General features: G+C 38.4%; 1 long non-coding RNA gene across 1 annotated transcript in view; it reads left to right on the plus strand.

Annotated features, from left to right (window-relative positions):
- LOC128108355 (uncharacterized) overlaps positions 1 to 13,893 on the plus strand; it is a 71,118-nt gene extending 57,225 nt beyond the window's left edge. The window contains exon 3 of the long non-coding RNA XR_008217445.1: positions 13,879 to 13,893. This is a non-coding gene — a long non-coding RNA (uncharacterized LOC128108355). The remainder of the gene's footprint in view (positions 1 to 13,878) is intronic.
- Positions 13,894 to 15,185: the final 1,292 nt, after the last annotated feature.

Below are 15,185 nucleotides of genomic sequence, written 5' to 3' on the forward strand. Positions count from 1 at the left end.
ACACATTGGCATGGGAGATCACTTCCTAAATATAACACCAGTAGCATGGTCACTGAGAGAAACAATTAAGCAATGGGACCACTTGAAACTGAGAAGCCTTTGTAGAGCAAAGGATACAGTCAACTAAGGGACAGTCTACACAATGGGAAAAGGTCTTCACCAACACCACATCTGACAGAGGGCTGATATCCAGAATATATAAAGAACTCAAGAAATTAAACATCAAAATGCCCAACAGTCCAGTTAAGAAATGGGCTATAGAACTAAACAGAGAATTCTCAACAGAGGAAGCTCAAATGGCTGAAAGACATGTAAGGAATTGCTCAACATCCCTAATTGTAGCTGGGGTTTTTTCTCCGGGTCCCGCCAAGCCCGGCAGTCTGACAGCCCACTTATAAAATGAACACACAGAGGCTTATATTGCTTACAAACTGTATGATCTTAGCAGGCTTCTTGCTGACTGTTCTTATATCTTAAATTAACCCATTTCTATTAATCTATAAGTTGCCACGTGGCTTGTGGCTTATTGGTATCTCAACATGTTGCTTCTCCTCATGGTAGTTGGCAGTGTCTCTCCTGCCTCAGCCTCCATTTCCCAGAATCCTCTTCTCTGCTTGTCCTGCCTATACTTCCTGCCTTGCTACTGGCCAATCAGCATTTTATTTATACAGAGCGGTATCCATAGCACTTCCCCTTTTCTTCTTTTTTTTAAAGGAAGGTTTTAACTTTTATATAGTAAAATTACATATGATAAAACAGTTATCTAGCAAGAATTACAGTTACAATATCTAGTCTATTTGTATTTAACAAAATTAAAGAAGATATCCTATCTATTTTATATTTGTGAGTCTAGGGTTTCATATCTAACTTATCTTTTATTATAACTAAGGAAAATTATAACTAGTCTTCAACTACATCAAAGACCTCAGAAGATTATATTATCTGAGAAATGGGAGAAGGATGCAAGCAACTTTCAGGAGTCTTGCAGGGTAGACAGAGACAGCTGGCAGCCTGGACAGTCATCCAAAGTTCTCTTGTAAAGTTGGGGCATCAGTCTTCAGCCCACAGGCCTAGAGTCTCTCAGCCACTTCTCTCTGTGTCCTGTAGAATGTCCGGCAGTTTCCTCTGTGAAGTAGGAACCTTAAGGACCATTTTGCCAAGCAAAGTTCAGTGGTCACCTTCCTATGGGTCCTGCATGTCCAGTCGATCAAGCAGTCCAGGCAAGAACAGTTTCTTGCCCAAATGGCTATTTTTGCCAAGGTGAATATAAACTCCATATAGAGTGTCTTTGATGCCCATCCTCCTCTCTGAAGTAAATTGGTGCTGCCAGGAGCAGACATGTCTCACTGTCCAGAAAGTCTAAATTTTTAAAACATTTTAAATGCCATATTCTGTAGGTCTTTGAAGTGTTTGGAGACTACCTATCTATCTGAAATATATCTATACATACCTAGAAAACTTAACTAACATGCTACAAGTTTGACTATCATAGGAGACTAATTATTAATCTGTATTTATTAATTATCCATTACAATCTAAATGAGCTACATAAACATAACACCTCAAACAAGAAATATATACACAGTATAGCAAAATTAAGTTTAAGTTTGTATCAATAAGCTAAAATCAATAGCAATGTAAAACATTTCAAACAAGTTGTTGCTCTTTAAAAGCAAGTTCATTAATCTATTCTTTTATCCTATCATATCTATACTATATCCCCTTTTCTTCTTTAGAAAGAGATCACATTTATAATCAACCTGCTTTAAATAAAAATATTGGTTCTTCTCTGTCTCATACCAAAGGGCTCTTCTGATTCTGATATGGGACACAAGAATCTCTCAACCTTTTCTTTTAGGAATATACTTGGGTTTGGAGAAGGAATGAGCCAATTCCATCTCCAAAGCCAGCTTGGTATATTTGGGAATTTGGATGTAGCTTCTCTTACTACTTCCTGCTGGAGGGGGGCGCTGTATCTTATGGGGACACAAAGAAAATTTTAGGATTATAGAGTAGTCCATGAGGGTGTATCGTTTGAGCCAGTTGTCTTGAAACTGTTTTGGATGTTGGATCATCTGGGCCTTGGTGTCATCAGAGACCTTTCAGGGGGTTTTGGCTGATCAAACCTGATGTATCTTAATCTGGAACAAATCCATAGCTTCTGGTTTTCTGTGGAAACAAAAGCAGAGCCTCCTTTCCAAAGCAACATATCCTTACATCCAAATTTTAAAGTCAAGGTACCTTTAAAATATACATTTTTGTGTGGGTATCTTTGTGGATTTCTGTGGGCCTCTCTAGCACTTTGCTTCTTCCTATTCTCATGTGGTCTTCTTTTACCATGGTCTCCTATTCCTTGTTCTCTCTCTCTGTTGTTGATCAAGCTGGGATCTCCCACTCCCCCAAGCTCTCTTTCCCTCGACCCTCGCCCTTCATTACCAACACTCATGTCCAGGCTGTTCATGTAGATCTCATTCCATTTCTCTGTCATTGGGCGATCCCTGTGTCTTTCTTGGGGTCCTGTTTTCCAGGTAGCCTCCCTGGTGATGTGAGTAGCAGACAAGTCATCCTTGTTTCATGTCTAGTATCCTGCTATGAGTGAGTACATACCATGTTTGTCTTTCTGAGTCTGGGTTACCTCACTCAGGATGATTTTTTCTAGATCCATCCATTTGTCTGCAAACCTCATGATGTCATTGTTTTTCTCTGCTGAGTAGTATTCCATTGTGTATATGTACTACGTTTTGTTTATCCATTCTTCAGTTGAAGGGCATCTAGGTTGTTTCCAGGTTCTGGCTATTACAAACAATGCTGATATGAACATAGCTGAACAAGTGCTCTTATGGTGTGGTTGAGCATTCCTTGGGTATATGCCCAAGAGTGGTATAGCTGGATCTTGGGGGAGATGGATTCCCAATTTTCTAAGAAAGCGCCATATTGATTTCCAAAGTGGTTGTACAAGCTTGCATTCCCACCAGCAGTGGAGGAGAGTTCCCCTAGCTCCACATCCTCTCCAGCATAAGGTGTCTTCAGTGTTTTTGATCTTAGCCATTCTGACAGGTGTAAGGTGGTATCTCAGAGTTGTTTTGATTTGCATTTCCCTGATGATTAGGGATGTTGAGCAATTCCTTAAATGTCTTTCGGCCATTTGAGTTTCCTCTGTTGAGAATTCTCTGTTTAGTTGTATAGCCCATTTCTTAATTGGACTGTTGGGCATTTTGATGTCTAATTTCTTGAGTTCCTTATATATTCTGGATATCACTGCCGGCAATGGTCGAGAGACAGCCCGAACTGACCTACTCTGGTGATGGGATGGCCAAACACCCTAATTGATGTGATAGAAACCTCATCCAACTACTGAGGGATCTGGATGCAGAGATCCATGACAAGGCCCTGGGTGGATCTCTGGGAGTCCAATTAGCGAGAATGAGGAGGGTTTATATGAGCGAGAATTGTTGAGACCAAGGTTGGATAAAGCACAGGGACAAATAGCCAAATGAATGGAAACACATGAATTATGAACCAATGACTGAGGGGTCCCCACTGGATCAGGCCCTCCGAATGGGTGAGACAGTTGATTGGCTTGATCTGTTTGGGAGGCATCCAGGCAGTGGGACCAGATCTTGTGCTCATTGCATGAGTTGGCTATTTGAAACCTGGGGCCTATGCAGGATTGTTTGGCTCGGCCTGGGAAGAGGGGACTAGACCTACCTGGACTGAGTCTACCAGGTTGACCTCAGTCTGTGGCTGTGGAGAAGGCTTTTCCCTGGAGTAGATGGGAATGGGGTGGGGGGGGGTTGGGGGGAAGGTGAGGGGGATGGGAGGGGGGAGAACAAGGGAATCCGTGGCTGATATGTAGAACTGAATTGTATTGCAAAATAAATTAAAATTAAAAAAAAACTATATACATTTTTGTTTAACTCAACAGCTTTTACCATCAAATGTTTTTCTGCAGTTAAAAATCCCAAAGACAACAAAATCCAGATTTTCTGTGTAATATCCATCTTTATGTGACTAATTTTTCTATTAATCTTAATATCTCTTTATAGACTTTATTTTTAAAACTTTTTATTTAATATAACTGTCTATATTCCTTTTTTTTCAAGCCTATGTACATTTTTATACATATTGTAAACTGTTTAAAGGTTTATTACATTTGAATCTGTCTTATTGTGAATCTATTGTTTTAAATTGTTAAGAACAAAATGGCTGTTGTGACCATTGGCTCCGCCCACCTCAGCTTCCCAATGTGGTGGTGGTATGTTTTCTGCCAGCTCTCGGAGACATCAACTCTCAGAAACAGTGGGTCTCTTCTTCTATCAAAGCAGCGTATAGCCCAGAAACCTCTTTTTTTAACTAGCAAAAACTATATCCAACACAGAGCACAGTGCACAGCTTTGAGACACCTCTGTGTAACATGGCATAGGTCAAGCCTGCACACACTCCATGAACCCGCCATAGAGTAGCGTAAACCCCCCGGGCTGCTGCTGACTTGAGAGAGATAAATAGGAAGCTGTTTTTAGCTCCATTTTACAATCTTGTTTCTTAGGTTTTTGGTGGAAACTCTTGCCAACACGTTGGGTGCCATTTGTAGCTGGGGTATTTTCTCCAGGTCCTGTCAAGCCCTGGCAGTCCAACAGCCCATTTATAAAATAAACACACAGACTCTTATATTGCTTACAAACTGTATGGCCATAGCAGGCTTCTTGCTAACTGTTCTTATATCTTAAATTAAACCATTTCTATTCATCTATAAGTTGCCACATAGCTTGTGGCTTACTGGTATCTTAACATGTTGTTTCTCCTCATGGCGACTGGCAGTGTCTCTCCTGCCTCAGCCTCCACTTCCCAGAATCCTCTTCTCTGCTTGTCCTGCCTATAGTTACTGCCTCACTACTGGCCAATCAGCATTTTATTTATACAGAGTGATATCCACAGTACCTAATCATCAGGGAAATGCAAATAAAAACGACTCTGAGATACCACCTTACACCTATCAGAATGGCTAAGATCAAAAACACTGAAGACACCTTATGCTGGAGAGGATGTGGAGCTAGGGGAACTCTTCTCCACTGCTGGTGGGAATGCAAGCTTGTACAACCACTTTGGAAATCAATGTGGCGCTTTCTCAGAAAATTGGCAATCAATCTCCCCCAAGATCCAGCTATATCACTCTTGGGCATATACCCAAGGAATAATCAATCATACCACAAGGGCACTTGCTCAGCAATGTTCATAGCAGCATTGTTTGTAATAGCCAGAACCTGGAAACAACCTAGATGCCCTTCAACTGAAGAATGGATAAATAAAATGTGGTACATATACACAATGGAATACTACTCAGCAGAGAAAAACAATGATATCATGAGATTTGCAGGCAAATGGATGGATCTAGAAAAAATCATCCTGAGTGAGGTAATCCAGACTCAGAAAGGCAAACATGGTATGAACTCACTCATAGGAGGATACTAGATGTAAAACAAAGATGACTAGACTGCTACTCACAACTCCAGGGAGGCCACCTAGAAAACAGGACTCTAAGAAAGACACAGGGATCTCTCAATGACAGAGAAATGGATGAGATCTACATGAGCAACCTGGACGTGAGTGGGGGTAATTGAGGGCAAGGTTTGAGGGAAAGAGAGCTTAGGGGAGCAGGAGATCCCAGCTGGATCAAGAACAGAAAGGGAGAACAAGAAATAAGAGATCATGATAAATGAAGACCACATGAGAATAGGAAGAAGCAAAGTGCTAAAGAGGTCCACAGAAATCCACAAAGATACCTTCACAATAGACTAATGGCAATGAGTGAGAGAATGCCCAAACTGACCTACTCTGGTGATAGGATGGCCAAACACCCTAATTGTCATGCTAGAAATCTCATCCAATGACTGAGGGAACCGGATGCAGAGATCCACAGCCAGGACCCAGGTGGAGCTCCAGGAGTCCAGTTGGTGAGAAAGGAGGGTTTGTATTAGCAAGAATTGTTGAGACCAAGATTGGAAAAAGCATGGGGACAAATAGCCAAATGAATGGAAACACATGAACTATAAACCAATAGCTGAGGAGCCCCCAACTGGATCAGGCCCTCTGGATAGTGAGACAGTTGATTAGCTTGAACTGTTTGGGAGGCATCCAGGCAGTGGACCAAGACCTGTCCTCAGTGCATGAGCTGGCTGTTTGGAACATAGGACTTATGCAGTGACACTTTGCTCAGCATGGGAAGAGGGAACTGGACCTGCCTGAACTGAATCTACTAGGTTGATCTCAATCCCCAGGGGAGTCTGCGCTGGAGGAGATGGGAATGGGGAATGGGCTAGGGGGAAGGTGGAGGGAGGGGGAGGGAGGACAAGGGAATATGTGACTGATATGTAAAATTAAATTAAATTATAAAATAAAAAATACAAAAAAATATAAATAAATAAATAAATAAGATCATGAATTACACTGGTTAGTGAATTTCTTTTCTTTTCACTTTTACATGTTTTATTGCTTGAGAATATTCTGATCACACATAATAAGTGAAGTTTTTCCACTTTCTAGTATTTTCTGTAAAAATTTGTTTTTCAAAGTTGTTTGATGAAATGCCTGAGTCTTAAGTCTTTTTGCATTTGAATTATAAGATCTTTGATAATGAAATAAAATGGACCAAAAGCTACAGAGAAGCTGATATAGTCAATTTTATTTCATTCATCTTCTCAAATAATAATCTCCAGTATTTATTTAATTATCAGCATTAAATTGTCTTTCATACTTTCTATACACTTTTATTTTACTGTCTTAAGATGTGATCCACTTCTTCATTTGGGGTTTTGACAATTTATGGGTATTTTAAAAAATATTTTTTCTTAACCCATAGTTTAAGGAGCAAAAGCTTATCCATTCTGTGACGAAACAAATCATACTTGGACTTTGTAAACATTTTATACTATTTTCTATTTCAATAATTTCTACTTGTGATGATTAATCACATCAACTTTACTAGATCTGGAGTCAACTAAAAGGCAAGCAACTTATTTTTATCTAAGACAACAGAAAATTCCATGAGATATATTCATGAACAGATTGTTTAAAATGGAAAGACCATCTCTAAATGCATTCAGCACCTTGCAGTGGCAGGCCAGATAAAAGGAGATGAGAAAAAGGAAGCTTGGCTTTTTGCCTGCTGGCCCTTACTTTGGCCCTTATAAGTCATGTGGCAACTTATAGACTAATAGATATGGGTTAATTTAAGATATAAGAACTAGATAACAAGAAGCCTGCTGCAGCCATACAGTTTGTAAGCAATATAAGTCCCTGTGTGTTTACTTGGGTCTGAGTGGCAGAAGGATTGGCAGGTGAGAGAGATTTTTCCTGACCATGGGCCAGGCAGGACTTTAGAAAAACTCTAGCTACAAATGTCACCCAATAGGTTGGCAAGAGTTTCCACCTAAAACCAAAGAAAAAAGATTCTAAAACAGAGCTAAAAACAGCTTCCTAGTCATCTCTCTCAAGTTAGTGGCAGCCTGTGGGTTTGAGCTACTGGCAGGTTCCTGTGGGTTTGAGTTACTGGTGGATTTGCACTTGACCTGCAGTGTGGCAGGAATGAGGCATCTCGAAGCCACACATTATGCTGTTGCTGTGTGGTGGATTTAGCCTTTGCTAGTACAAAGAGAGAGAGAGAGGCAGAGAGAGAGAGAGAGAGAGAGAGAGAGAGAGAGAGAGAGAGAGAGAGAGAGAGAAAAGAAAAAAGAGGTTTCTGGGCTACACGCTGCTTGGATAGAAGCATAGACCCACTATGGCTCCCAGTGCTAGCAGTGAATTATCTCCACCATGTTGAAAGGCTAAATTGGGCAGAGCTAACAGCCAAGACTTCTGCTTCAGTACTAATCCCTGCAGTTTAAAGCAGTAGTTACACAATAAGACAGATTCAGATGAAATAAGACTTTAAATGATTTACAGTGTGTGTAAAAATGTACATAGGCTTGGAAGAGAAAAAAAGGAATATATACAGTTATATAAAGAAATAGATAGTTTTTAAAAATAAAGTCTTTAAAGAGACAGTAAAGGCAGTATAAAAATAAGGCACGTAAAGATGGATATTACACAGAAAATCTGGATTGTGTTGTCTTTGGGATTTTTAACTGCAGAAAAACATTTGATTGTAAAAACTGTTGAGTTAAGCCAATATGTATATTTTAAAGATACCTTGATTTCAAAATTTGGATCTAAGGATATGCTGCTTTGGAAAGGAGGGTTTGTTTTTGTTTCCACAGAAAGCCAGAGGCTATGGATTTGTTCCAGATTAAGATACATCAGGTTTGACCAGCGAAGAAACCCTGAAAGGTCTCTGATGACACCATGGCCCAGATGATCCAACATCCAGAACAGTTTCAAGGCAACTGGCTCAGATGATACACCCTCACGGACTACTCTATAATCCTAAAATTTTCCTTGTGTCCCCATAATATATAGCACCCCCCTCCAGCAGGAAGTAGTAAGAGAAGCTACACCCAAATTCCCAAATGTACCAAGCTGACTTTGGAGATGGAATTGGCTCACTCCTTCTCTAAACCCAAGTATGTTGAAAAAAAAAAAAAAGGTTGAGAGATTCTTGTGTCCTATTATCAGAAAAGCCCTCTGGTGTGGGACAAAGAAGAACCAATATTTTTATTTAAAACAGGTTCATTATAAATACAGTATCTTTCTAAAAGAAGAAAGGGGGATAGGATATAGATATATAGGATATAGATATGATAGGATGAAAGGGTAGATTATTGAATCTACTTTTAAAGAGCAACTTGTTTAAAATGTTTTACATTGCTATAGATTTTAGTTTATTGATACAAGTTTAAACTTAATTTTGTTATACTATATATATATTTCTACTCTCGTTTGAAGTGTTATGTTTATGTAACTCATTTAAATTGTAATGGATAATTATAATTAGTCTTCTATGATAATCAAACTTATAGTCATGTTAGTTTAGTTTTCTAGGTATATATAGATAGATTTCAGATAGCATTTAAAATGTTTTAAAAATTTAGACTTTCTGGACAGTGAGACATATCTGCTCCTGGCAGCACCAATTTACTTCAGAGAGGAGGATGGGCATCAAAGACACTCTATATGGAGTTTATATTCACCTTGGCAAAAATAGCCATTTGGGCAAGAAACTGTTCTTGCCTGGTCTGCTTGATCGACTGGACATGCAGGACCCATAGGAAGGTGACCACTGAACTTTGCTTGGCAAAATGGTCCTTAAGGTTCCTACTTCACAGAGGAAACTGCCGGACATTCTACAGGACACAGAGAGAAGTGGCTGAGAGACTCTAGGCCTGTGGGTTGAAGACAGATGCCCCAACTTTACAAAGGAACTTTGGATGACTGTCCAGGTTGCCATCTGTCTCTGTCTACTCTCACAAGACTCCTGAAAGTTGCTTGCATCTTCCCATTTCTCAGATAAGATTATATCCTTCTGGGGCCTTTGATGTAGTTGAAGACTAGATAGTTATAATTTCCTTAGTTATGATAAGAGATAAGTTAAATATGAAATCTTAGACTCACAAATATAAGATGGATAGGATATCTTCTTTAATTTTGTCAAAAACAAATAGACTAGATATTATAAGTAGACTAAATATTGTAACTGTAATTCTTACTTGATAATTGTTTTGTTATATGTAATTTTACTATGTGAAAGTTAAAACCTTCCTTTTGGAAAAAAAAAGAAAAGGGGAAGTGCTGTGGATATCATTCTATATAAATAAAATGCTGATTGGCCAGTAGCAAGGCAGGGAGTATATGTGGGATAAGCAGAGAAGAGAATTCTGGGAAGTCAAAGGAGTCAGAGAGACGCTGCCAGACGCTGCCATGGAAAGCAAGATGTAAAGTACCGGTAAGCCACAAGCCACGTGGCAACTTATAGACTAATAGATATGGGTTAATTTAAGATATAAGAACTAGATAACAAGAAGCCTACTATGGCCATACAGTTTGTAAGCAATTTAAGTCTCTGTGTGTCTACTTGGTTGGATCTGAGTGGCTGCAGGACTGGCGGGTGACAGAGATTTGTCCTGACCATGGGCCAGGCAGGACTGGAGAAAAACTCTTAAGGGAAAGTTCATTTATTTTGTTTCTGCTGTTGCCTCTCTTTGATATCAGAGCTCAGCTTCTTTTGGCTCCAATATGGACCAGCACCTCTGCAAGTGTCCTCTGGGTCTTTAGTATCAAGTAGTTTTGCAGACTCTTCACTGTGAGACAGCCATTATTGGACTACACAGATCTAACCATTTAAGCTAATCTAATAAATTCCATTTTAATTTACAGTAATTGTATTGGCTCTTTTACTCTATAGAACCTGAGTAATACAGATTGGAGTACCAGGGATGGAGCCATTGCTGTGACAAAACTGATCGTGTTACTTTAGGCCTTTGGAATTCTTTGGAAAGAGGATTTGTAGAACTTTAGAATAGAAAAACCATTTGGTGTTCTAGGAAGAATCTAATGGGTCTCTCATGTGGGTCTTTAGAAGGTAAGAATCCTGGGAGAAACTTGAACACTAGAGACCCAGATTGTGAAGTTTCAATGGGAACAAGGACTCTATCAGGAACTAGGCTAGAAACTATTCATATGATATTTTTTGGCTAAAAAATATAGCTTCATTCTGTCCACCTGACTGAGGTTCAATTTAAAGATAATGGGCTTATTCTTTTGTAAAGGGAAATTTCAAGGCAAGATGGTATTCAGTCTTCCTCTGAAGAAGCAACTGTGATTAAGAGAAAATTGTAAAGAAATCTCCTGTGTTGAATTGACACAGTAGGAAAGTATTTTCTCAGAGCCACAACACATTTGATTCAGCTGTAGTCCAAGGTAGCCAGGCTGTCTCTTGAGCTATTAATACAATTTGGTAGTGCCATCAGCATCATCCATATACAAGACTTAGGAGATCATAGAGAGCAGTTGAGGCTACGCAGTGTATAAGAGTATGAAAGGCCTTGGCTTTAAACTTTGAAGGTGTACTCAGTTGCATAGGGGAACTCAAAATATTGGAAATGCCAGGCAGACTTACCTAAAAAGAGAAGTGAGGATATGGAGTGTATCTGGCCCAAATATAAGAGAATCTGTATGTGTTCAGGGTTGGAGCAGTGATGGTGGATATAAAAGTTCTCTGGGTCCCAGAAAATTATATCACAGCACAAAAATGACAGACACAGAGCTTCAGGCTTTACTATTCGACTTGTTGTATCTTGAGTTGTTCTCTGTTTGCTCTGCCATTATTCTTGACTTTTGAATTATAAATGTTTATTCTGTGTCTTTATGTGTTGCAAGTATATAACTTAACTTTTGTTTTAAAGGATTTCACAAGAATTGGTCTTTTAAAGTAGACACTTTGGGCTTTTAAAGTAGAATTTTTAGAGATTATGCACTTTCAATTTTTAACAGTATTTTATGATATAAAATAAACTTGGACCATTTGAAACAGGGGGTGAAAGGTGATGGCTTAAAGTGATAATTTGTGTGTCAAGTTGACAAACAGTGCATTTGCAATTGTTTGTCAACATCACATAATCTCAAATCATCTGAGAATAGAATCTCCATGAGTGATTGTATAGGCTAGTCTTGCCCTATGGGTTATCTGTGGGATATTCCTAATTATGTTAATTGATATAGAAAGACCCAGACAGAAGTGGACAGAGAAGAGTACCATACCATGAATTTTGGTCCTAGACTTTCTAAGAAAGGGGGGAAAAACAGTTAAGCACAGGCATCCATGCCCTCTGCTCTTGTCTGTGCATGATACTAGCAACTTCAAGTCCTTGCCAACTTGTCTTTCCCACAATGATGAACTAAAAACTTGAACTGTGGTCCAAATAAACTATTCCTCCCCTAAAGTGTTTTTGTCAGGTTATTGTATCACAGCAAAGGAAATGAAACTAAGATACTGTTCTTGTTTATACTACCTATGCTACATGCATTTGATGTTTTCTCCAATATATTTATCCTTTACAAAAAATCTAAAGATGTACCTCCTAGTAAGCATTTCATTAGCTTTATTCTATAATTTCAAAATGCTGTGTTTTAATCAGCAGTTTAATGAAAGTATTTCATAATTTCTTTGTCTCTTCTTTAGAAAACCAGTTTTATAGAAGCTTCTTAATTTCCAAATATTTGATATTTTTGATGTTCCAAATGTTTTGTTCTCAGATGATATGCATTAAAATATACACATATCTAATATTTCCATATTGAAATTTGTTAGACAAGCAATACGTAAGAATATACATATGTGAATGGTTATCATAAAGATATCCATTTTTTACACATTCACTAAAAGTGGATTAAAAAGTTCAAATAATATTTTAGAAAAAGTAATGTACTGAGATTTTTAGTATAAGCTCTGGTCTGTTTCAGTGAAGAGTATTTATATCTTTAAAATAATTTTTTTTTTTTTTTTTGGTTTTTCGAGACAGGGTTTCTCTGTGTAGCTTTGCGCCTTTTCCTGGAACTCACTTGGTAGCCCAGGCTGGCCTCGAACTCACAGAGATCCGCCTGGCTCTCCCTCCCGAGTGCTGGGATTAAAGGCGTGCACCACCACCGCCCGGCTAAATTTTAAAATTATAAAACAGGGCATGAAATTGGGAGGTCTTGGAGGGAATTAGAAGAACTTAGTGAAGTGGCACCATTCTCTGGATGGGATCCTAAGTTGTGTAAGAACAGAAAGTGAACTGAACAGCAATGCATGTTAATTGCTCTCTGCTTCTTGAATGTGTATGCAACATGAACAGCTCCTTCCAGCTCCTTCTGCCTTAACTTCTCTTCTATGACTCAATGAACTTTTAACTATGAGCTAAAATAAATACTCTCCCATAAGTTGCTTTCCTGAAGTATTTTTTCAAAGTATCAGGAAAAGGAATTAAGGCAAATGACATCACAAAATATTCATGTCCTATCCCAGCAGTCTTTAAATACATTACATTCATAAAGGTCCTCACATAATCAGCCATGTCCAGGACCTTAGTAAAGGTCACTTGGTATAGGAAAACTACCAGGGATAGTGAACCTAAACTAACTGCAGGATGTCTGTCTTATCTTTGGAAACATTTTCATTTGAGAGTGCAGAGTCAGAGGAAGCTATAAATATAGTGTGTTGTCAGAGGACTGTGAAATCACTGGCTTTGAAGATGTACAAACCTATAAGAACAGAAAATGTTAAGGCAGATGACTCTCCCTTAAATGGTAGAACAGAACATTCCTGCTCCCCAAGGACTGCATCAGGCATCCTATCTACAGAACTGTAAAAAGGTAAATTTGTTCTGTTTCAAGGAACAGAATTTGTGTTATTTTTTTCTTAAAGCAGTAGAAAAACAAGTTATTTCATCTGATATTGACATTGATACATTAGTTTCTCATGATAATTGTCAGTATACTCTGCCATTTTCTTTTTACACTCTCAAATCATCTCTGTATTAAAACTCTTAATCATTACATTTTCTACTTTTATCATGTTTGAAAATCCACTCCTTTAAAATAAGATATTTATTTTATTAATATTTAGGTAGATATTTCTATTTTCTTGTTTTGCTTTTTTTCCCCGTCAATACTTTTCCTTCCACCTCTCTTCCCTGTCTGTTTTGGATGAGTTAGCATTTCTAATGTTCAAATTAAACAATCATCTAAAGACATTGTGTAAATGTGTGTGTATATATTACTCTTTTTTTACATTAAGGTTAAATGGTCCATTGCTTTTCATAATCTGTCTAGAGTTAATAGTTAATATTGTGCTTCTGTATGTAATGTATAATACCCATACTTATGCTTTTACCTCCACATTTCTTGTGATTGGGTAACAGCTGACAAATTTGCTCTAACATTTAAATCTTCCAATTCTATCTCCCACAGAGTTTCTTAGAGTTTGACTTCTACATTACTTCAGTGATTGGTCAGTGACATGCAAGAGGCTCTATGAAGATTTGAAGACACTTTCACTTTCTTACTTCATTTGACAGACTGCATCTTTTGATTGTTAGCCCTTCTGACAGCTGTAGCCTCATAACTTTTACATGTTATGTTACAATAATTGTGGCTTTCTGCTTGACTTACAGTTTTTTTCAATGTTGTCTACATAAGTATGGATGTCACTCAGTGACATTTCCTTTTTTCAACCATTACTTCTCCACATTCTAATTGTTTTGACTGATTTTCAAGACTACATGTAGTTGAATATCTTTGTGTAGATTTTGTCACAGTTACCTACACTCTAGTATGACACATATAACTTCCTCTGCTATTACTGGGTCAGTGACTTTCAGAAGCATTATTTTTCCTATCTCCTTAACTACTTTGGAATTGAACCAATAATTGAACCAATAATTGCTCACTTCTGTGTGCATTTGTGTGTGTGTGTGTGCACACGCACCTGTGTGTTTTACATTATAACATATCATTGTCTTTAGAGAACTTGCTCCAAGACTGTACCAAGGGTATGCAAAAAAAGTCCACAATGTGAGCAAGCACTAAACTTTTCTGAGGGGTATTAGGAAAGGAACACAAGCATACTAATGGTAACTTTCTTTTTTACTTCATCTTGAAAAATCTTCTCTCTAAGAGAAAACTCTAGACAATATATAAGTTACATTTTGAGGATCATATTGCATTTCTTGAGTAAACAATAAGAAGCAGAGCTATTCTAATAACACAAGAAATCACACAGTGATTGGGCTTAGAATGGCACACCAACTGGGCATCTGGCCTAGCTGGAAGTGCATAACAATGGCAATGCTAGGCTGTCAGCTAGGTTCCCTAATGTACAGTATATAAAACAATGACCGGAGGCATGTAGTGCTGAGCACTCAGCATTTTCCAATGGATAGTGACATTGAAATTCAGGACATAAACAATAAACAGTTAGTTGGTGTAGCTAGAGTTTTCCTGCCTGGCCCACAGTCAGGACAAATCTCTCTCACCTCCCAGTCCTACAGCCGCTCAGACCCGACCAAGTAAACACAGAGACTTATATTGGTTACAAACTGTATGGCCGCGGCAGGCTTCTTACTAACTGTTCTTACAGCTTAAATTAATCCATTTCCATTAATCTATACCTTGCCACATGGCTTGTGGCTTACCGGCATCTTCACATGCTGTTTGTCATCGTGGCGGCCGGCAGTGTCTCTCTGACTCAGCCTTCCACTTCCCAGCTTTATTCTCCT

The sequence above is a fragment of the Peromyscus californicus genome, unplaced genomic scaffold (assembly GCF_007827085.1).
Source record: "Peromyscus californicus insignis strain IS unplaced genomic scaffold, ASM782708v3 Scaffold_13__1_contigs__length_99412109, whole genome shotgun sequence".
In the NCBI taxonomy this organism is placed as follows: domain Eukaryota; kingdom Metazoa; phylum Chordata; class Mammalia; order Rodentia; family Cricetidae; genus Peromyscus; species Peromyscus californicus.